The sequence below is a fragment of the Humulus lupulus genome, chromosome 9 (genome assembly GCF_963169125.1).
Source record: "Humulus lupulus chromosome 9, drHumLupu1.1, whole genome shotgun sequence".
Classification (NCBI taxonomy): Eukaryota; Viridiplantae; Streptophyta; class Magnoliopsida; order Rosales; family Cannabaceae; genus Humulus; species Humulus lupulus.
This window is the reverse complement of record NC_084801.1, coordinates 175,185,632-175,208,678: the sequence shown is the minus strand read 5'-3', so window position 1 is coordinate 175,208,678 and position 23,047 is coordinate 175,185,632. Positions and strand designations below refer to the sequence as shown.

At 38.2% G+C, this 23,047-nt stretch overlaps 1 long non-coding RNA gene and 2 other non-coding genes across 3 annotated transcripts; all 3 read right to left on the bottom strand.

Annotated features, from left to right (window-relative positions):
- Positions 1 to 15,185: 15,185 nt before the first annotated feature.
- Positions 15,186 to 16,875, bottom strand: LOC133801210 (uncharacterized). The gene is made up of 2 exons (XR_009876781.1): positions 16,568 to 16,875; positions 15,186 to 15,798 (listed from the first exon to the last, which is right to left on the bottom strand). It is a non-coding gene; the product is annotated as an uncharacterized LOC133801210 (long non-coding RNA).
- LOC133803068 (small nucleolar RNA snoR27) lies at positions 16,440 to 16,530 on the bottom strand. The gene has a single exon (XR_009877798.1). It is a non-coding gene; the product is annotated as a small nucleolar RNA snoR27 (small nucleolar RNA).
- Positions 16,562 to 16,653, bottom strand: LOC133803065 (small nucleolar RNA snoR26). Its single transcript, XR_009877796.1, has one exon. It is a non-coding gene; the product is annotated as a small nucleolar RNA snoR26 (small nucleolar RNA).
- Positions 16,876 to 23,047: the final 6,172 nt, after the last annotated feature.

The window sequence follows — 23,047 nt, the reverse complement described above, 5'->3', positions numbered from 1 at the left end:
CTAATCTTTACATGGTATTAGGCCAACCGGTCTTCCCTGTCAATTTTTTTTTCTGAGCTTCAACAATGGTGACTGATTAGATTGGCAAATTCTTCTCCTTCTCCTCCTAATCTGATTCCTCCTGTCGCCACTACTCTGCCGAATTAAACCCTATCTCTTCAGCAGCAACAATTCTCGACTCTTTCTCAAGCCTTGAATCACACTCTTCATGTCAAACTGGATCGTAGCAATTACCTTCTTTGGAGTGCGCAAATGGAAAATGTAATTCTTGCAAATGGAATCAAAGATTATCTTGATGGATCTATTGTTGTCCCTGCTCAGAACATCGATGGCGTCGTTGGTATTAATCTAGAATTTGTTTCTTGGCATCGTAAAGATCAACTCATACTCAGTTGGATATTCTCCTCGTTTTCTCTAGAACTTATGTCCCAGATAGTTGGGCACAACACCAGTGCTTCTGCCTGGTCTGCACTTCGTCAACTGTATTCCTCTACTTCGCATGCTCAGATTATGCAATTGCGTCTTCAATTGCAAACTATCAAGAAATGTGGCACCACCATGATTGACTGCATCTTCAAGGTCAAAGCTCTCTACGATCAGCTTGCTGCTTGTTCAGAAAAGGTCTCTGAACGTGATCAGGTTTTATACCTTCTTGCTGGTCTTGGTGCAGAGTATAATTCCTTTGTTGTTCCCATCACATCAAAATCCAAGGGTGTTACTTTTGAGCTTGCTTCAAGTCTTTTGTTGGCTCACGAATCAAGAATTGAGCAGCAAACCTCTCTTGATGAGTCCACTGCAATCTCAGCCAATGCGGCTTTTTGACAAAATCAATCTCATCGCTCTCACCCTTGGAACAAGTTCAGTGTTGGTGGTGGAAGTAGCTTCAATAATGCCAATACTGGCACTTCCCACAATTCCACCAGAGCCAACCCTTCAAGAAACAACAATTATGCTCCAAGAATTGTCTATCAATTGTGTATGTGACCAGTCCATGGGGCATTTCAATGCTATCGAAGATTTGATCCAAATCTCCCTTCCTCGAATTTGGCGCCTTCTAGTCAGACTCTTTCCACATCGGCCATGGTGGCCTCTGTCAGCACAGTTGCTGATGAGACATGGCATCTAGACTCTGGTGCCTCTCATCATCTACTCCTCATCCAACCGCTCTTGATCAGATCAATCCTTACACTGGTCATGACTTGGTAACAATAGGTAATGGTCACACTCTTTCTATTAATTATGTTGGTTCATTTAATATTCTTTCTTTCGCTCACTCTTTCCATTTACGAAATGTTTATCATGTTCCAAAATTGTCCACTAACCTCATGTCTGTTTCCAAATTTTGTTTGGACAACAATGTTTTCATTGAATTCTATTCCACTTTCTATCACATAAAGGACATCCACTCAAAGAAACTCCTTCACAAAGGTTCACTTGAGTGTGGGATTTACACCTTTCAAGCTGCTTCTCTACTCAACTCCAATTTATCCTCATCAAACTCGTGTGCCTACACCACTTCTCCTATTCAAGCAATCGTTGCTTTCACTTTTCCATTTCTTTTTCATATTATAATTCAAACCCCTGCTACTATTTGGCATGCTAGGCTCGGTCATGTCAATGATGAAATAGTAAATAATGTTCTTACTCATTGTAATCGATCTTTTTCATATAATAAAAATCATATTTGTTCTTCCTGTAAACTTGCTAAAAGTCATAGAGTGCCTTTCAATATTTCTTCTTCCCATGGTACTACCCCCTTACAGCTTGTTCACACTGATATTTGGGGTCTATCCCCTATAATTTCTTCTGATGGCCCTCGATATTTTTTGCTATTCATTGATGATTACTCTCGATTCACATGGTGATATGCCTTTAAACAATTCAAGCCCTTAGTAGAAAAACAATTTGATACTTCCTTAAAAGTGTTGCAATCTAACAATGGAGGTGAATTTAAAGCCTTTCTACCCTATCTTACGGCTAATGGCATTAATCACAGATTCTCATGCCCCCATACTTCTGCTCAAAATGACAGGGTAGAGCGCAAGCATAGACATGTTGTAGAAATAGGTCTTGCTCTTTTGGCTCATGCCTCCCTCCCACTTCACTTCTGGCTTTATGCTTTTCGTGCTGCAACTTACATCATAAACCGACTCCCCACCAAACTTCTCAACAATCGCTCTCCTTTTCAAACCTTATATCATAAAACCCCATATTACTCTATCTTTCGCACCTTTGGGTATCTTTGTTTTCCTTGTTTGAGACCATACAACAAGCATAAGTTACAATATTGCTCCTCTCCTTGCCTCTTTCTTAGTTACAGTACCTCCCATAAAGGATGCTTATGTTTTGATTCTTCCACAAAAAGGATCTATATCACTTGGCATGTTGTGTTTGATGAACACACATTCCCATTTTGTCCTTCCTCTGTCCCTCCTTCTTCATCTACTTCTACTTCTGACTCTCATCTTCCTTCAGCTATCATTTCTTTTCCTTCTGACTTCTCACACTCTTCTACTACTACTCTTTTAGCTTCACCCTCCAACACCCTTTCCCCATTGTCTTCCTCTTCCTCTCTACACCCAACCCCACCAGTCCCTTCTCCTTCATCTTCCATTGAACCAATAGTTGCTACTGACTAGCCTCTTCAGGCACCTTCTGGTTCTCCATTGTTGGTACTTATTGTTCCTCTTGTGTAGGAACCATTGACCACCAATGCTCACCCAATGACCACTAAATCAAAGAGTGGCATTACCAAGCCTAAGGTCTATACTGCTTCAAAAAGTATAGACCCAAATGTGCCTCCAAAAACATTCAGGCAGGCTTTATCTATACCACATTGGAAGGTTACCATGGAACATGAATTGAAAGCTCTTCAAGCTAACTCCACTTGGAAATTGGTTCTCTATCCTTCAAGTTCGCCCATTATTGATTGTAAATGGTTTTTCAAAGTCAAATACAATGCAAATGTGTCCATAGAAAGGCACAAAGCTCGCCTTGTGGCTCGTGGCTTCACTCAAACGGCAGACATAGACTACTTCGATACTTTTTCACTTGTTGTGAAACCATGTACCATTCAGGCTGTTCTAACTCTAGCTCTATCCAAGGGTTGGAAACTTCGACAGATTGATGTGCACAACACTTTTCTCAATGGTGATCTTACTGAGACAGTGAATATGTCTCAACCCTCCCTAATTTCAAGATCTTCATTATCCTTCCCATGTTTGCTTGCTCACCAAAGCTCTGTACGGCACAAAATAGAGTTATTTTACCACTTTTTATGTGCTAATTGTTGCTTAATTCTTGAGTTTTTAATTGATTTATTAAGTTTTTAAGTAATTTTGAATTTATTAGGTTTATTTTGATTTTATATGTTTTTATAGATATTTTATTATAATATGTTGTAATTTAATTATATGAAATTTGAATTGTTAAGTTAGAAGTTAAAAGTGTAATTCTTTTGAACTTAAATGCTATATTAAATTAAGTTATAATCAATATTTTCAAATAATTAAAATGATTTATTTATAATTGAAAATATTTTATTGTTATTTAATTTATTTTCATCTTGTAGGAATTATGTTGTATGCTTGAAAAAGAAGGAAAAGAAAGAAAAAAAAAAGGCATTTTTAAAGAGATTAGCAAGGAAGTTGGGCATTTTTCAAATCCTAGCCCAGCTTTTGGGCCGCCTGCCACCAGCCAGGCCCAGCTTGTCCTCAGCCCACAAGGCAACGCCTGCCACCAACAGCCTAGTGCTGCATTTTTGCCACTTTTTGAGCCTAAATTTGCCTAAGAGTACCATTTGTCCCCTATGCTCAAAATGCCACTTTTTACCCATTTTCTATACACTTTTTACCCCAAAATCATCATCACTCCTACAATTTACCCCTATTTACCATATTATTATTAATTTAATCAATTTACTTAATTTAAATTGATTATTTTAATAATCTCATTTTGGCTATAAATAAGGGTTTTGAAGACCATTTTTGGGGTGCTTAATAATTTTGGTTACCATCTTTTTTCTCTCATTTTCTCACTACCATTCTATCTTCCATTTGGGTTTTTCAAGAGCATTTTGCAAGTATGTATGTCATTTATTTTGTAATTTCTACTATAGTTATGTGCTTCTAATCTTTTTCATAAGATTATTAAGATCATGATGAAGCAACTTGTAACTAGGTAATATTTATGTTGTATGTTGATTTCCCTTGTAATACAACAAAGTTTATGGATTTTTCTTCTACATATATTTCTTTCATCTTAAATATCTTGTATTTTAGATTGTTATAACATATTTACACTTTGTTCTTCATTAGTGCATAAACATAATATTCTTTGTGTAAGATGTGTCATTAAATTGTACACATCCATGCTTAGAACAAAAATATTATGTTTTGCCTCATAAATAATGTTCATTGATTTATTTGTTATTTCATTAGATTGATTTACACTAAATGCTTTGAAATTATAATTTTGAAAAGTGAAGAAAAATCCTCTCTTTTTATAAGAAATTTGTGCTTAAAATTATAAATATTTTTGGAAAATGATAGTTTAAATTATTTTAACTATCACTAAAACTTGGGAATCAATATACTAATAAATATTATTAAACTTACATTTTGTGGATTCTAGTATCTTAATAATCTTTTCTTTTAACACTTATTTTCAACTCATTATTGCTTTATTTTTATTCTCTTAAATAGCTTTATTTTTCAATCTTTTATTTTATGTTCATAATATTAAAACTCATCAATCTTTGGAGCTAGGTTAGAATTTATTACTTTTGATTTAAAATAGTTTTCTTTTTTATTTTAGACAACTCCTTTGGGTTCGACCTCGTGCTTACACGAAAACTATTCTATAAATACGATTCGTGCGCTTGCGAGTATAAATATTTAAACATACCCGTTTTGGGTCCATCACCCTACTTCAATGGGGATTTAAATGTTCACAAGCAAACCATTCTTTCTTTGTGCTGCATTGGCCTACATTTTGTCTCTTCATTCTTGTGTGCGTAGATGACATAATTATTACAGGCAGCGATTCAAGCTAACTGGGGCTTCTTATTTCCACACCACATCAGCAGTTTTCCATACGAGATTTGGGTCACTTACTGCAACGCCCTGGTTACTCCAAGATCGTTACTATGGACTTTAAACAGTGCTTAACTCGCTAAACGAGTCATTTAGTTATAAACGTGCATCTAGGTGTTATTAATAGGCCAGGGTGAAAATCTTGATAAAAATTAATGGATATATTTTATTTGAAACATTAAAATGTACATGGGCCCATAAAAGTGTTTACAAAGTTATTTACAATCCAAAATTGTCATTACAGTATAAAAATTACAACCCATCGACCTAAGCGAAAAAATAAGGTTAACCTCTAATTCATCTGAGAAACACCTTGGTCGTGGTGGTCAAGCGGCCGCATATGTACACATCGTCACCTATGCTCTCCACTCAAGGCTGGGTGAGCTTTTCTTTCCCTTTACCTACACCACATAGCACCCGTGAGCCAAGGCTCAGCAAGAAAACTTATTACTGCATGTATGTAATATCAATAAATGATTATGGGGCTTGCAACCCTAATCAGATAGTGAGTCACACTTTGGGGCTCCGCACCCTAATAAGATATGTAACGACCCAAAATTACTAATAAGGCTTAAGGGCCTTGATTAATGTGCCGAGAGGGCATAATTGGAAGTTATGTGAATTAATGGTAAAAATGCATGATTATGTGATATGCATGATCTTATGACTATATGGATATGTGGAATGCATGTTTATGAGTACTAGATAAGCATGCGGGCCTTGTTTAGTTTGTAAGAGCATAATTGTAATTTTGGCCCGTTAGGGCATAAATGTGATTATTTGTGATAAACCGTTGAGACCACATTATTATGTGGATATATATATTTGTCGCCTTCAGCACGAGGCGATCCTAGGGAGCAAGTAGCGGGAAAGTCACAACGAGACCTGATACTTGACTCGGGGCGAGTCAAGGAGTATTTTGGGTATTAAACAGTTATTTGGGTTATCGGGTTATGGAAATAAATAATTTGAGATATATTTGAGGTTAGGAAGCCTTGGTGGGAATACTGGAAAATTTTACCATTTTTCCCTCCGGGACGTTTTTGGTACCCCGAGCATCGGGATTGACTTAATTAATTAAGGATAGATCAAACAAAATTAAGAAGACAGTAGAAGATACCCAAACCAACCCTTTTCCTCTCTCTCTCATTCTCTCTCAAGGGAAACCACAGAAACAAAGGAAAAGCTTGGCTGGAAACTGAGGGAATTGGGTTGAAACTTTGGAGATTAGCTCAGTTTAGCTAAGGAATTCAACAGGAGTTGAGGTAAGGCTTGAATTACAGTTTTGGTCATTTGATTATGTAACTTTGGACTAGTTTCTAAGAGTTCTTGGGTTTTGAATTTAAAACTGAATTGATGTTAAAGACTTGGGAGTTAGCTCAGCAATCTCTTGGAGGATTGGTCCTTCAGTGAAGGTAAGCTCTAATTTATGGTTTAGTGTCTGAATTCTGTGTTTTATTGGCTGGGTTTTGATGTTTTTTTGAGTTTGTGGGTTTCAAGATTAAAGTGTTATATTGGTGAGTTTCTAAGTTAGGTTTTTGCTGGGTTATGTTGCTAAAAACATGTTAAAATGTTTGTGATAATTGGATTGTATCATTAGGATGATTTTGGATGGATTTGAGTGAGGTTTGAGTGTTAAAAATGGTGGATTTTCTGGGTTTGAAGGGGTCGGGCCGCGGATCAGTTCTTGGTGTGCTGCGACCCTTTGAAGCAGATAGAGCTGGGGAAGAAGGGCGGGCCACGGCTTGGGGAGTGCTGGGCCGCGGCCTGTGTCTGGTTTTTGGTGAGGCGAAGCCTCTGGTCAAGGGCAAGCCGCGGCATAGGAAGCTTGGGCTGCAGCTCTTAAGGGCATTTTTGGCTTTTTGGATATTTTAGGCGCGGGAACTTAACCTAGGGTGCTCGAGATCGATTCCACTACTGTGTTTGGTGGAATTTGATTTCCCAAAGGCTAGAACTTGGTCCGGAAACCCTTATTCATTTATTATTGATGGAATCCTTTATCATGGTTGTGACTAGGTGTATGCTAGGGCTCGGGGCAGGATCGTGCTCGATGGTTGTCTTTCTTAGTCAAAGCACTCGGAATGAAAGGCAAGAAAACTGCACCCGGTTGTGTTAATATGTTGGGAGTAAGGGCTCCCGATACTTGTATGCATTATTGTACGATGGTATTACGCCATGTGAACATGAAATATACGGCCTAAGAGTGCTGGAATCAATATTGGCGCACAAGGCGCAGCTCGACCACTGGTAGCCGAGGACAACTTAATAATCATTGAGCTCGGTTGAAGCGGACCGGAGTCAGTGGGTTGAACACTGGGCTTGGCCTAAGTGAGCCAAAGATAGTGGATTAAACAGAGGGTGCGGCCTAAGGGCGTCGACCCTAGTTATTGCATGACATGTGTACTGTTGTTAGCTTGATGTATATGATATGTTGAATATCTGGATGTTGGAGCATTGGTTTGTCAACTGGTGCTCTTGATTAAGTGAATGTTATGGCTTGCTGGATAATTGATTAATGTCTTGTAAATCATTTGGTTATACTCTGTGTACTATTTAGTTATCGATATTGATTGTGCTATGATGTTATAGTTTTCTTGCTGGGTCTCGGCTCACGGGTGCTACGTGGTGCAGGTAAAGGCAAGGGTAAGACGAATTGACCATGTGTTGGAGAGCTCTGGGGGTGAGGTGTACATTGCCAGCTGCTCGGCCGCCACGGTCGAGGGATTGTACAGGGACGAAAACCTAAAATGTGTATTTTTCCATTAGAGTGGCTTAAATATTTATAACATTTGGAAATCCTATAATTATGTCATTTAAACCCTGATTTGGGATCCCATGTACTAAACATTTATTTGAATGAAAATTATTCGTTTATAACCAAAACCCTTTTAAACCTAACATGTTTATGTTCTTAGGTTCACATTTTTATTTAAATGACTTGATTAGCAAGTCTCGCACTATTTCAAACACACAGTGTAACGGTCTTGGTTATCCAGGGCGTTACAAGATAGATGAAAAATAAGTCTATCTCTGGGGATCTGCTCCCTGAATAGATGACTATTAAGTCTATCTCTAAGGATCCGCTCCCTGAATAGATGACTAATAAGTCTATCTCTGGGGATCGGCTCCCTAAGCCATGTGACATTCAGTCACCTGAGCTTTTTGGCCCTGACTCTACGTAACTAGCCTTTAGACTAGACAAGCGCTTTTAGTTTTCTTCAACCTTGGGGTCGGTCAAACATTTCATGCTCATGTTGATTAGATCTAACCATATCAGCCTGTGTTATACACATTAATGTCATTCTTGACTCTTAAGCCAATACCATACGACCAATGCTCAGTATCACCGCTGAACTTGACTGATAAGTCACAGCTTCACGATCAATACTAAACACCATTGCCATTCCCTGACTAATAAGTCAGTGCCATACATAGATAAGCAAAGCTGCTATGCATTTACTATGCAATCAATGTCCATATATAGAGCACTCAACATGCATCATCAATAATCATGCATGTCACTTACTGGGTGCAGTTTTCTTACCTTTGATTCGAGTGTGAAATAATAAAAGAATGACCCTTGAGAACGATCGATCCTTAAGCCCCTTAGCGGTTATCTAATCATAACCAAATATGAAATCTCATTAATAAAATGAGAAATTAAAGATTCCCGGACCAAGTCCTAGTCTCCGGGATGTCAAATTCTACTAAACCGGGTAGTAGGTTCGATCCTGAGCCCATAGGTTCGAGTTTCTGTCACTTAAAACCCATTTTGGCCAAATTTCACATTTTGAGCCACGACCCCAATCACTCAAGCCGCAGCCCCACTCAAGTCAGGGGCCCAAAGCCCTCCCTGACAGCACTAACGCCGCGACACTCCTAACTGGCGCTGCAGCTCTAATAGCCCAGCAACACCATCTTCTCCTTCATCCAGCTTGAGTTGCAGTGACCAAGAACAAGGCCGCAGCTCGACCTGGAACTCAGATTTTTCCCCTATTTTTTCTCAAACCAAACACACCCAAACCTTCCTCAAATCAATCCCAAAATCAACATCAATCATCACCACAACACAACCAACATTTAAACAGCAAACCCAAGCTTTGGAAACACTTAAAACCTCCTCAAATTCCCAATTACCCAATCCAAAATATCAACTATAATCCAACTGAAAAACAGAGCAAAAACCAGGAACTAAGGCTTAGAATTCTTACCCCAATTATGAATTAACCTCTTGTCAATTGCTGAACACAATTCCTAAGCTCCAAGCCTCCAAAACCTCAAGAACCTTAAGCTTCAATCTCCCGGTTAGCTCCAAAACCCCAAACCGTAAGAGAGAAGAGAGATAATCGAGAGAGAGAGAGTGAAAGAACTTTGTTTTGCCTAAGACCCTTCTACAACCAGCCACCCTTAAGTCTATCTAATGGCTAAAAGAATAAAATGCCCTTAGGGTCATCTAAAACCTTTAAAGCCACCAAGGGCAAAACTGACATTTCTCACCTATCCCGTTAATCATAATTAATGACCTCCAATTTCCCGTTACTCCTAATATCCTCAAATAATAATTAAATAATATCATATTCCCCGTTTATTCCCGGTAATGTACTAAGCATCAAATTACCCCCAGACTTACCCCGAGCCTGGAAATTAATCTCGTTATGACCAAACCATTAACTTGTGTTTTAGGATCGTCTCATGTCGAATAGCTCAAACATATCCACATAATAATGTGGTCTCATCCATAAATCATAAAGATACACATAAATATACAAATATGCAATTATCATCATATCATCATATAATCATGCATTTAATCACGTAATTGCATAATAAATCAATTATGGCCCTCATGCCCCCCTAATCCAGGCATTAAGCCACATTAGGGAATTTGGGTCGTTACACTTACATTATTTCCTTGGTGTTGAGGTCACTCGCTCCTCTAGTCAGCTACACCTTTATCAGCAAAAGTATGTCAATGAAATCCTCTCTCAGCTTGATATGACAAAAACAAAACCAGCACCTACCCCTGGCATTGTTAGCAAGCCTCTCTCCAAGAATGATGGTGATATTTTGGATGATCCTACTAAATACATGAGAGTTGTTGGCTCTCTCCAATATGTCACTGTGACACGCCCGGACATTGCCTTTGACGTGAATCGTGCTTGTCAGTTCATGCACTCCCCAACAACATCTCACTGGCAAGCTGTCAAACGTATCCTTTGATACCTAACTGGAACTAAATCCCATGGCATCACCATTATGGTTGCATCTACCTTACACTTAGCCGCTTTCACTGATGTGGATTGGGCTTGCAGCCCTGATGATCGGCGAAGCACTGGCGGCTACTGTGTCTTTTTAGGAGACAACTTGGTTTCCTAGTCTTCCGCTAAACAAAAGGTTGTATCTCGCAGCAGCACCGAATTCAAATATCGAGCTTTAGCCAACGCTGCAGCCGAGCTCACCTAGTACAAGCATTTGTCTGTTGATCTCAAGTTATAAATCAGTTGCAAACCCATTTTGTGGTGTGATAATATCTCTGCCACTCAACTTGCTTCGAACCCAATTTTTCATGCTCGTACGAAACACATCGAAATTGACTTTCACTTTATACGGGATATGGTCAATAAGAAGGAAGATTCAGTTCAATATGTCCTATCCAAGTACCAAGTAGCAAATATACTCACCAAGCATCTCCTTGTAGCTCGATTCAACACTCTCTGTAGCAAATTGACAGTCCTATCCAAGCCTCTCAATTTGAGGGGGGTTGTTAAGTGATATCAAGATTAGGCTTATAGGTTGTCTTGGTAGTTAACTACTCATTTTGTATTAGCCTTAGTTTGTTATGTGTAACAGTTCTAATTTCTTTCTGATTCCCTTTTCTGTTTTGGCTGCTTATATTGTAATCCTTGAGACCCTCTATATATAAATAAATGTTTCAAGTTCTCTATTTTAGATTAAGATCATTTTGAGCTTTTTTCTCTTTAAAAACTCTCTGAACACTTTCTAATCTTTACACATAATGAATATTGTTTTAATTAAATATGGTTAGTTAAAAAGTGTAAAAAATTTAGTGCAATATTATTGTGCATACTAAACCTCACTTTAACTAAATATGTTTGATTAAATAATATAAAAATTTACTGTTTGGTACAACCAAATCAAGATTGAAATGGAATAAAAAGTCATATTCCATTGTTTGTTTTGCTTTTGAATCCGTTGTGATGTATTTCCATATTAACCATTATTCGTCACTTATTAGAATGGTTATTCCATAAAAAGAGATTTTCATTACTCAAGACATATTTAAATGAAAATAAAATAACTCTTATACCCTCTATTTTTAAGAGTTAATGATTTTGATTAATTGAAGTAGGAATATTTTTGTCAATAAAACACTTACTTTATTTTATTTCTACACCCAATCAAATAAAATAATATGATTCCAATATTCATTCTAAAGATAAACCAAAAATCATATTTTTATTTTATTACTATTCTCATTACCATTCTAATTTTGTTCCACTAATGGTACGTTTATGTTATCCTCATTTCCTGCATGGGCTCTGGGCCTTCGTCTCAGCCCGCCGTCAGAAGGCCAATTCAGCACGTGGGCCCGGCCCAAGGTCTCTTGGTATGGAGAGTGCCCAAAGGGACGGGTATGGACTGGGGACTCAAGACTGGGCCCATTGGAGGGGTCCGGGATGTCCCTCCGGGTCCGTCCTCAGCGAAGGTAGTCCGGGCGATGCCAGAGCGCTCGGATCATCACGGCTACGCGTCCTGGTCCCGGACCCTGATACGGTCCAGGCCTGTGGTAAATGGAGCGGGACAACGGTAAACGGACCTGGATCACCTCATCCCCAGTTGAAGGGGCCAAGCGTCCAGGACCCTGAGGCCGCCTCATTCCGCGTGGGCGTTGTCCCCACTTTTCGCCTGCAGAAAAGGTCATCTCGGGATTACACACTGATGTGTCAAGACTGCGCAGCCAAGTACTCTGACTGGTCTTGTCTCCTGAATCAACCTCGTGACTCGAAGTGATCAGAACCAAAGCGCCGTTTTGTCGGGCGAGGCGTAGTTCTAAGGTCAACCTATTGGGCCTTAGCTGGTTTGAATTTCGTGTATTTTATATCTTGTTGTATTGGGCCTCCACTAGAGAGGTCGCTGGTATCCGTTTCCCCGATGGGCCTGGGTCTGATCCGGCCCAGATCCGGTATTCCCATCAGCTTATAAATATAAGCTACAGAGCACTGTAAACTCTCTCTCGGGATTTTGGATGAAATAAGACAGAAACTTTGTTCAGATATTGAGAGAAACTTCCATTGTAAAAGCTTCTTCAAGTTCTAATAACATAGACTCGTGGACTAAGACTAGTTAACGCCCCAACCACGTAAAAACCCCGTGTCAACCTTCTATTTTCATTATTATAATCAGTAAATATTATTCATTAATAGAGTTGCCGAAAATCTCGATTAACAGTTTACTAACTAGTAATTGAAATTAGAATAAATCCATGAGAAATAAAAAAAATATAGAACAATCAAAATTAGTATTTGTATTATGTTGTTTATTAAAACTAATTGAAAAAGAAACCAAAAGCATTTCATCTTATTTACATAGTTAGAAAACATATTTTGAATGATTAAATTGACTAAATTAATCTTTTTAAAATATTTTTTTTATTTAATGGGTAAACATGTCTTTTAATTTTTAAATATAAAAAATAAAAATAAAAACTAAGTAAAAGTTATAAGAGTAATGTCATTCCATGAAAAAAAGGAGATAAAAAATATTCAACTTTTTTCTATCCTTAATTTATGTTGGTCTTACTAATTCCTCATACTACTAAGTTTAGTTTACAAGTAAATTACCACATAAATAATTTTTATTCATTTTAAGTAAAAATGCCATAAAAATGAAACGTCACTTTAGTGTAGTACCTAAATATAGCATTAAAGTGTCATGTGTCGTATTAATAGGAGTGATCAAGATCCAAACCAATTATCCTGAACCAATCCAAATCAATCCAATTACAAAAAAAAAATAGATATCCAATTACAATTGAATTGGATTTGAAAGCTAAATGTTAATTAGATTGGATCGGTTAGCGGATGAGACTGTGAAAATCCAATTAGGAATCGATCCAATCCAATCACAATTAATATATATATATATTTATATATATAGGGATATTTGCAGTGAAAATATCCAATTTATTATATTTGTAGCACTTAAATACCTAAGTTATTTTTTTAGCGACGAAAGTACATTCCGTCCATGTTTTGGTGTAGTTTAGCTCAACCGTCAATTCTCACCGTTAAGTTCAATTGTGACGCGTAGGCGAAAGTGCCAAATTAAATGGATATTTGCGGCGAAAGACCCAAATTTAAGAGATATTTGTGGCGAAAGTACCCAAGTTATAAATAAATTTCACGCTGTTGTAACAGACTTAATACTGAAACAATCAGATGCACTAAATTGCACAAAAACATGAACAAAAGACACTTTTACCGCCAAAAAATAGTTTAGGTACTCAAATACTACAAACACAATAATTTAGGTACTTTCGCCATAAATATCTCTTATATATTATATAAATATATTTAATTGGATTGTTGTTGTTTTTTTAATGCTTTGTTAGCACTTTGTAAATGTTGTTTGTGTTCATGTTATATTACTACTTAAGTTTTTTAGTTATTGGTTTTGAGATATTAGTTTTAAATTTGAATGATTATGTTGTAAACTTAATGTTTCAACGAGTTAATGTGTTAATTGTAAAAATTTAATCTAGTACTATTGCTAATAGTGTTTAGTTTTTTTTTGTATGATTTCTTTGTATGTTTTGTTTATTTGTTAATTTTTTAATATTAAAATTATAATTCAAAGATAAAATAACCAATCACAATTAGATTGGATTTTGAAGCAGAATTAGATTGAATGATGATTTCCAACCTACTATACATTTAATTAGTACACATTTAATTAGAGGTAAAAAAAGTTGGATCCTACAAGCACCCTTATGCATTAAGGTTTAATTTTTTTCTCTTTCCTTTGCTACTTATTCGTATTATTTTATTCAGTGGATTTTAGTGACACTCAATGGACATCAATCCAATTTTGCAACGAAAGAACCATGTGCTAGCCATGTGAATCAATAAGATCTAGTCATGTGGATTATGAGAAAGTACACGATCTTATGTAGTAATAAATTAATCTTATTTTTAGCATGCAATAAATAGAAAACACAAATACAAAAACCAAAAAATACCATTTGCCATTGACCACCCACTACACTCAAATTTAAATATATATATATATATATATATTTTTCTTATTTAATTAGATAATCTAAATCCAAGTCATTTATTGCCTCAGTTTTTCTACTCTTTAATTCTGGGCAGATAAAATATGAAATGATTCGTGGCCAATAACACAAGGTCCATAGAAATGCCAAATGGACCGATTACTCATTTAGAAAAAAATAGAGTACACAATGCATAATTTTGTTTAAAAAAAAATAAAATATTTACAAAAATATAGCACAACAATTTTTTCCCCTCGCTTTATTATCGACTGCTAGAACTACAACCCAAACTCATATAGTGGAAGAGCTTCTTAGAGACCTAAAAAACAAAAGTTGAAGTCCAACCAAACAAGCCCTAGGCTCATAGAAACTCATAGCTTCCTTTCTAACTAATTTTGTTATAGAAATTAGCTACTCATAATTGAACTCAAATGGTAAGCATTAATACAATAGACGTAGTCTTTCATTTCTATAAACACAAGTTGAAAACATTTTTGCAATTTTCCCAACAAATTAAATTTATAAAATAAAATAAAAATAGTAAAATTTTGAAAGGAAAACTTAGTTTCACAGACATAAAAAACCAATGAATAAAAAACCAAACATCCAAAGCAAACTATTAATGATTGACAAATACTCAAATTGTACACACTTTGCAATTTGAGTGTGTGTCTAACAACACTTATTTTCGTACTAATTGATTTTTATTTGTGTACATTTGTATTTTTTTGTGTTAACTACTGCAATATATACACAAATGCTTGCCGAATATATTTAAAAAAATTACAAAGCAAGTATTAAATTAACAAACGATTAAATTCAAACATATTAGTAAAAGTATGATTTTTATTTTAACATTTTTTCTAATATATTTTTCATAATTATATATAACTATACTATATATAAAAGAACTAAAAATAAATAAATAAAAGATAGATGTTGTCATTTTATAACACCCATAAATTTTTTATTTATTATTTCTTCTATGTATAATAATAGATATATATAATTATAAAAAAAAAAAAAAAAACTAACCATACTTTTGGAAAGCACACTAGAAAATACCATGTTTTCTATAACTTGTTCTCCATAATAATGGGGAGTGTTCATCAGCCTTTCCCATTAAGACTAAGTAAAATTAACATCATGGCTTGTAGCTATCTCAAAGCCATATTGCCCAACTGCTATATCAGTCCAATTAAGACTAATTGAATCCATGATATTCTGAATTCAACTATCTCCACCTTACTATGGAACAGCAGGACCTTCAATGGAACACTTGCTCTCCCTAACACAGTCACTCACAATAGGACCTTCAATCCACTAGCTCACTCTTAGTTATCAACCATAATCCAAACTAGGGTTGGAACCACATACTCATCCCACCACTTCAACTTGACACCACCAGATCTGTAATAATTATAGATAAAATCTCTGATGAAGAAATGACTTATTCATAATAATTAGTTGCCCACGACATAGAAAAAAGTCTAAAGAGCACTACAGCACCACACACTAATACAGATTTCACTATAATAAAATCAGTTTTGGTATTCTGTAATAGTTATAATGCTGGGCACCAGTGATGCCCAATGCTCCTAATGTTCTTGTACCATGCTTTCATCACAAAATCCAGGATCAAAAAAACTATTTGCAGAACCCAAAATAAAAATGAAACAATAGTAAATTGAGTAAAATTGAGTAATACGAACAAAAAGTTCAAATTTCATCAAACCTAAAAATAAAATCAAAGCATTAACAAACTTTATCTTGCAACTTCCCATTAACCGAAGCAAAACATGACTAATTAGAGCATCATAAAAACTTACAATAAAAATTCAAACAAATACAGATTGAGCTCACATTTACTGACATTTTCATATATGAATATCATTGACATTTTCATATATATATATATATATATATATATTTAAGTGAGAAAAATAAATGCCACATAGGTAGATATCATTGAAAGATTATCTAGAAAATAATCTAACAAAAGCACATACAGAGAATCAGAAACCCAATTGAAAAAAAAAAATCATAAGAAAATTAGATCTCAGCCAACTATAATCGTCTTCAATTCCTTGATAGGAAATTGCAGATAGATAACGCAGTAATTTTAAACATCATCGATCCAATACACACAAAATTGAGAAGAGAATGGGATAGAGAGCACCTCAGAGAAAAAATTCCCCATGAGTTTCTTCACTGACAATCAAAGTGCAAGGATAACAATTATGTGAGACTCATCACCGATGCTCTATCTATCAATGGTGAAGGGAATCCCCAAATAAACTACGAAATCGTGGAAAGAAAAATGTAAGAAATGGCGAAGAAGAAGCTAATTAGGGTTAGGGTTTATTGGCCTGTGGAGTTGGGAATTGGGGGTTTATAAGGGGGAAGATGCTAGACTAAGTCTGACCTAAAATACCTGTTTGTTTGGTGATAGTTAATCTCGTATCCTTGTCCGAAATTATGGACACCACTTTCTAATTTAGGCTAACACTAACACTAACACTAGGATTTGATTTTTGCTTAGTTGATGGTGAGCATCTGACGGTTGAGATGATTTTACAATTTATGTATTTGCAAAATAAACCTTTTTAAAAAGTAAATTTTTATTTCTTCATTTTTCTATTTTTACATAAAATAGATATTAACGGCATTTTCAAAAGTGAGCTAATTTAAAGGGATTGTTCAGTATTACTTTGAAATTAAACTTTTTTTAGAATTGTTTAATCTATTTAAAAGGTCAGGTACTTTCTCGCAATGTTTTAGTTTTAAAATATATAATATAAATTATTTAGAGTTTTAATAAAATTTGAACTCAAAAATAGATAAAAGAAATTATTAGTTTTAACTATGTTATTTTTTGAATTTTAACCGAATATTCTAAATATCGAACGAAATATACTTTTAAACTTAATTCAAATGTAATAAATATTATTATTATAATAATATATAATATAATATTAAATATTTAATAATTACATTAATATAATTTTAAATGTTATAAAATATTAATATGATAATAATATATAATTATAATTTTTTACTAGTTATATCTCTTTTATATAATAAGTGTATAGATAATGAAAATTTTTTGTTTTAACAGTTTTTTATTTTTTTAATGTTAATTTTAACAGAATATTTTTATATTTAACAGAATATTCTTATATTTAATGGTAGTTTGTAAACATTTAAACTTAAATAAAATAAAATAAATAATTAAAAATTTTAAAATAAGATATTTTTGAGATAATTTACAATGATAATTATTTAAAAATAATAAATAATTAAACAAATTAAAATATGATATTTTTTTAGATATTTTACAATGATAATTATTTAAAAATAATAAAATCATATGTTTTATAACTTAAATAAAATTTAATTAAACTTAAACTCATTTATTAGAATAATATCATATTAAACATGTTATACCCAGATTTCGAGCCATAGTAAATATGACCTCGAAAGCTGGGTTCGCATTAAATGGTCTCGTGAGGGTTAGGGTATGCTCTACGATTGTAAATTGAGCCTGCAGAGTATGATACATGACCTCGAATGTAGTGACCTCGAAATGATCTCGATCTCGAAAGGTAGCTCTGAGAGCCCCTCATCTTCAGGAACAACTTCGGAGCAGGGATCTTGAGCTCGGTGTACTATCTCGAAAGCAATGTTAGCTCGGGAGAAGTCAGTGGCTCGCGCAATGACGTGAAACCTGAGATGCTGAAGCCTTGGAGATACGCTATGACCACCCTGAATATCTACAAATATTGTAAACATGAGATGTAATCCTCATTTATTGATGTAAATCCCCAAGAATCGTGGGATATTATTTAGTCAGTTATGCGTTTCCTGGTCTTCAGGGACGTTTCCTTTTTTATCTGATTAAAGGCATTTAAAGCCATTTATTTTATTCACAAAAGAGTAACTACCCAAAATATGTGGGATAGTATTCTGCATCCTTCTCCATAAATAGAGAAGCCATGCACCATTGTAAATGACTGAAATTCTGATCTTTGAGAGAAAACTCTGGAGAATTCATGCTAAAGAATTTTTCAGAGATAATCTTAAGATTAATAACAGAGACTCGTGGACTAGGCAGATTTAACTGCTGAACCACGTAAAAAACCGTGTGTTTGATTTGTTTGTATCGTTTGGCCATCGTTATTCATTGTTTTTGTGCTCTTCTTTTATCTGTTGACGAAAAACGGCGTCAACAGTTTGGTGCTTTCATTGAGAGCCTTAAGCATTCATCCCTGAGAGATTCATGGCTGCAAACAATCAGAACATTCCTGAAGAAAATTATCCAAGGCGTCCTGGAAAACAACCAATGGAGAACCCGGAGTCTGAGGAGAGAAGTGGATCCTCCGATTCCCGGGGACCACCACCTCAACCGAGGGATGAGGATATGTACTACAATCCTGAACGTTACGTTCCTATTGTAGAATTGGAAAACAGGCAGTTGAAACAACTGTTGGCAGAAGCCAACAAACGGAATGAGGAGTTGACTAGGATAGCCGCGGAGGCGCAGGTGGCTCAGCCCCCGCCTTCGCGCGAAAACCAAGTCCCTCCTCCAAGGGACGTGCATGTTCCTCCCCGGAGGCCCCGTGGACGTCCACGGAAAGATGCTGCCACAAGGAGGCCGACTCAACCTCCGGCACCAGCAGAGCCATCCGCTTCTTCTAGGCCCCAGAGGGGTACCCGAGCTCGGGTCCCGCCTAATCCACCTGCGGAAGCACCTGCAGGAACTGAGAATAACCGAGCTCCTACCGAGGCTCGGACTCAGGTTCCTGGTAGCGCACCGAACGCGACTGGTCCATCTCGGGCAAATTCTGGACCCTCTAGGCCGAAGCAAGGGAGGCAGCCACCGTCACCTATACGGTTCCCTCCATCTCCCGTAAGATATCCTTCACCTCCCCGCAGAAACGCTCAACCTGTTTAGAATCAGGATCAAGGGCGTACGGAGGATAGGCAAGGACACAGGGAGACTTTCCAGGAGCGGAGAGGCGCACAATCTGAGAGAAGTCAGACGTCCCGGTCTCGCACTGCGGAGACAAGACGACACGGGAAGAACCCATCTCGAAACGACCGATCAATAAGTTTCACCAGTGACGAGTCCGGAGAAACTAGGTCCGTCAGTAAACGCGACCGAGGTCGTAAAAATATTGGAAGCCGCAAGACCCGTCCTGACCTGCGGAATCATCTGAATCAGAGCAGGGGGAAGGGAGATCAGACAAATCCGGACCTAAGGAATCACCTAAATGGGCGTAGAGATCCCTCACGGAGACGCAAGCATCAATGACTGGCAATTCCAGACACCGCCTAAGGACCCGGTCCAAGAAAGGATTGATCAGCTCAAAAAAGCCTTTAGGCTTTTAAAGAATGAACGAGGGAACGGTCGATATGAGGACTCTGACGAGGAGCTCGAGCCGTTTGCTCCCAATATTTCTAACACTCAGTTTCCCCAAGGGTTCCGGATTCCTCACGTCCCAGCGTTTGAGGGAAAAACCGACCCATGTAGCCACCTGAGTACATTCAACACTATTATGAGAGCTAGTAACGTGGGTTACGAGCTCAGGTGCATGTTGTTTCCAACATCATTGGCCGGACCTGCCAAGAGTTGGTTCGAGAAGTACAAGAGACACTCGATAACTTCATGGGATCAGTTGTCTAGGGACTTCAAGAAGCAGTTCCGGGCTATGATGGGAGTCAGACCAGAGGCATCCACTTTGACCAACGTCCGACAACAGCCGAGCGAAACACTGAAAAGCTATCTGACAAGATTTAATCTTGAGGTCGCCCGAGCTCGAGATGTGGATGACAGTGGGCACCTAATGGCTATCCGAGCTGGTGTTTTACCCGGGAGTGCCCTTTGGGATGACATGCAAGGGAAACCGGTGAGGTCGATAACCGAGTTTAACAGACGGGCGCAGAGATTTGTCAATGTAGAGGAGGCGAGGTCAATGCTCAAGGCGACCTCGCAGACCGAAACTACAACGATAAACATTAACTTCGCCTCAACCTCGGCTGACCCAGCAGCTCCACAGCCTACCTCGGAGAATCCCTCCAAGAGGAAAAAGAGCGAGGGAAATAACCCCGAGGCTGAAGGAGGAAAGAAGAAGAAAGGAGAAAGGTATTTCTCCGTATATAAAGTGCACACCGAGCTCAACGAGTCTCGGGAAAACATATACCTGGCTAATGAAAACCAGGTCCCCTTCAGGCGTCCGGACCCAATGAGGAATCAAAAGTCCAAAAGGGATTCCAGCAAATATTGCCGGTTCCATAGAGATACCGGACACACAACTGATGAGTGCCGACAGCTGAAGGATGAGATCGAAGGGTTGATCTCGAGAGGTTATTTCAGGCAGTATGTCAAAAACCAGAGTACTGGACAGACCACTGCAAGCCAGAGAATAGCCGCGCCTTCGGCGGCACAGAATAATAACTCCCGATCTCGGGAAGAAGACAGGCCCCCACCGATTGATGGAGAGGATGTAATAACCATCTCGGGAGGGCCTCATCTCGCAGGAGGGGGTAGAAATGCTCAAAAGCGATACGTGAATGAGTTGAAGACGGGGGACGGGTCTCCTTATGAACCCGAACCAAGGGCACCAAAAAGCCAAAGGGTTGAAACTTAACCTATAACCTTCACCGAGGAAGATGCCTCCCATGTCCAGTTCCCTCATCATGATCCACTAGTCATCACCCTGCAGCTTGCCAACAAAAGAGTGCGCCGAGTTCTCATAGACAATGGGAGCTCAGTTAACATTCTTTATAAAGCAACGCTAGAGAAAATGGGACTCTCCCTTCGCGACCTGAAGGCTTATGCAACCACTTTGTACGGTTTTTCTGGAGAAGGAACCGCCTGTATGGGGTCCATCGAACTCCCTGTGACCTTGGGAGACTATCCAGTCTCGGTGACCAAGATGATGGAGTCCGTGGTAGTAGAGTTACCATCTGCCTACAATGTATTACTCGGGAGACCCGCCCTGGTCGGGCTGGGGGCAGTTTCATCTGTAAGGCATCTAGCCCTCAAGTTCCCTACTCCAAGCGGGGTCGGAACATTAAGAGGAGATCAATTGGCAGGGAGAGAGTGCTACAGCATCTCTTTAAGGGGAAAGAAACAAACGAGCGCTCAAGCACTCGTTATCATACAGAATAAAGATGGGACGGTTTTAGAAATCGACGAGGAAATCGATCCAAGGATTGAGGAGAAAGTTGACCTCGAACCGTTGGAAGAGCTCGAAGAAGTTCAGCTCGACGAAGCTGAACCCTCGAAGAAGGTAAAGGTCGGAAAACACCTCCTAGACGAAGCCAAATAGCAATTAATTTGCTTTCTGAAGAAAAACTAGGATGTCTTCGCATGGTCACACTCAGACATGGTGGGGATAAGCCCAAATGTTGCGAGCCACGCATTGAATATAGACAAAAGCTTTCCCCCGAAGCAACAAAAGCGAAGACAGCTGGACGAGGATAGAAAGAAAGCACTAAAGGAGGAAGTTGACAGGCTGAAAGCAAACAATTTCATTAGGGACGCTTTTTACCCTGACTGGGTAGCCAATCCAGTGTTGGTCCCGAAGCCCAATGGGACGTGGAGAACCTGCATTGACTACTCGGACCTCAACAAGGCCTGCCCGAAAGACTGTTTTCCGCTGCCAAGAATTGGCCAGCTCGTGGATACCACGGCGGGGCATGGCCTGATGTCGTTCATGGATGCCTATTCTGGATATAACCAGATTCCCATGCATGCCCCCGACCAAGACCATACGAGTTTCATCACAGATAAAGGGCTCTACTGCTACAATGTCATGCCATTCGGACTCAAGAATGCTGGGGCCACGTACCAGCGGCTTGTAAACATGATGTTTTCAGAGCAAATAGGGAACAACATGGAAGTTTACGTTGATGACATGCTTGTAAAGTCTCAACTTAACAAGAACCATGTTGACGATCTCGAAGAGTGCTTTGGCATACTCAGGAAATACAACATGAAGCTAAATCCTATGAAGTGCACTTTTGGAGTGTCTTCGGGAAAATTTCTAGGCATTATTGTCAACTCTCGAGGGATCGAGGCTAATCCCGACAAAATAAAGGCCCTGGTTGATATGCCTTCACCTCGGAAACATAAAGATGTCCAAAGCTTGACTGGGAGGATGGCCGCCCTGAGCAGATTCATCTCGAAGTCAACGGATCGTGGCCTTCCATTCTTCAACTTATTGAAAGGAAGTAAGAAGTTCGAATGGACAGAGGAGTGCGAGCTGGCCTTTCAGGAGCTCAAAAAGCACTTAGCCGAACCGCCCATCCTCTCGAAGCCTGAGACGGGAGAAGTATTGTTCCTCTACCTCTCAACCACCGAACACGCGATAAGCGCGGTGCTCGTTCGGGAGGAAGAGAGGGTGCAGAAACCCGTCTATTACATCAGTAAAAGATTACTGGGGGCAGAGTCAAGATATCCATTGATGGAAAAGCTTGCCCTCAGCCTAATCCACTCATCTCGCAAACTCCGCCCCTACTTTCAGGCACATCCCATCCATGTACTGACAGATCAACCACTTAGGCAAGTCCTGTCTAAACCAGAGGCGTCAGGTCGGCTCCTTAAATGGGCTATTGAGCTCGGACAGTTCGAGATCACTTACCATCCGAGAAC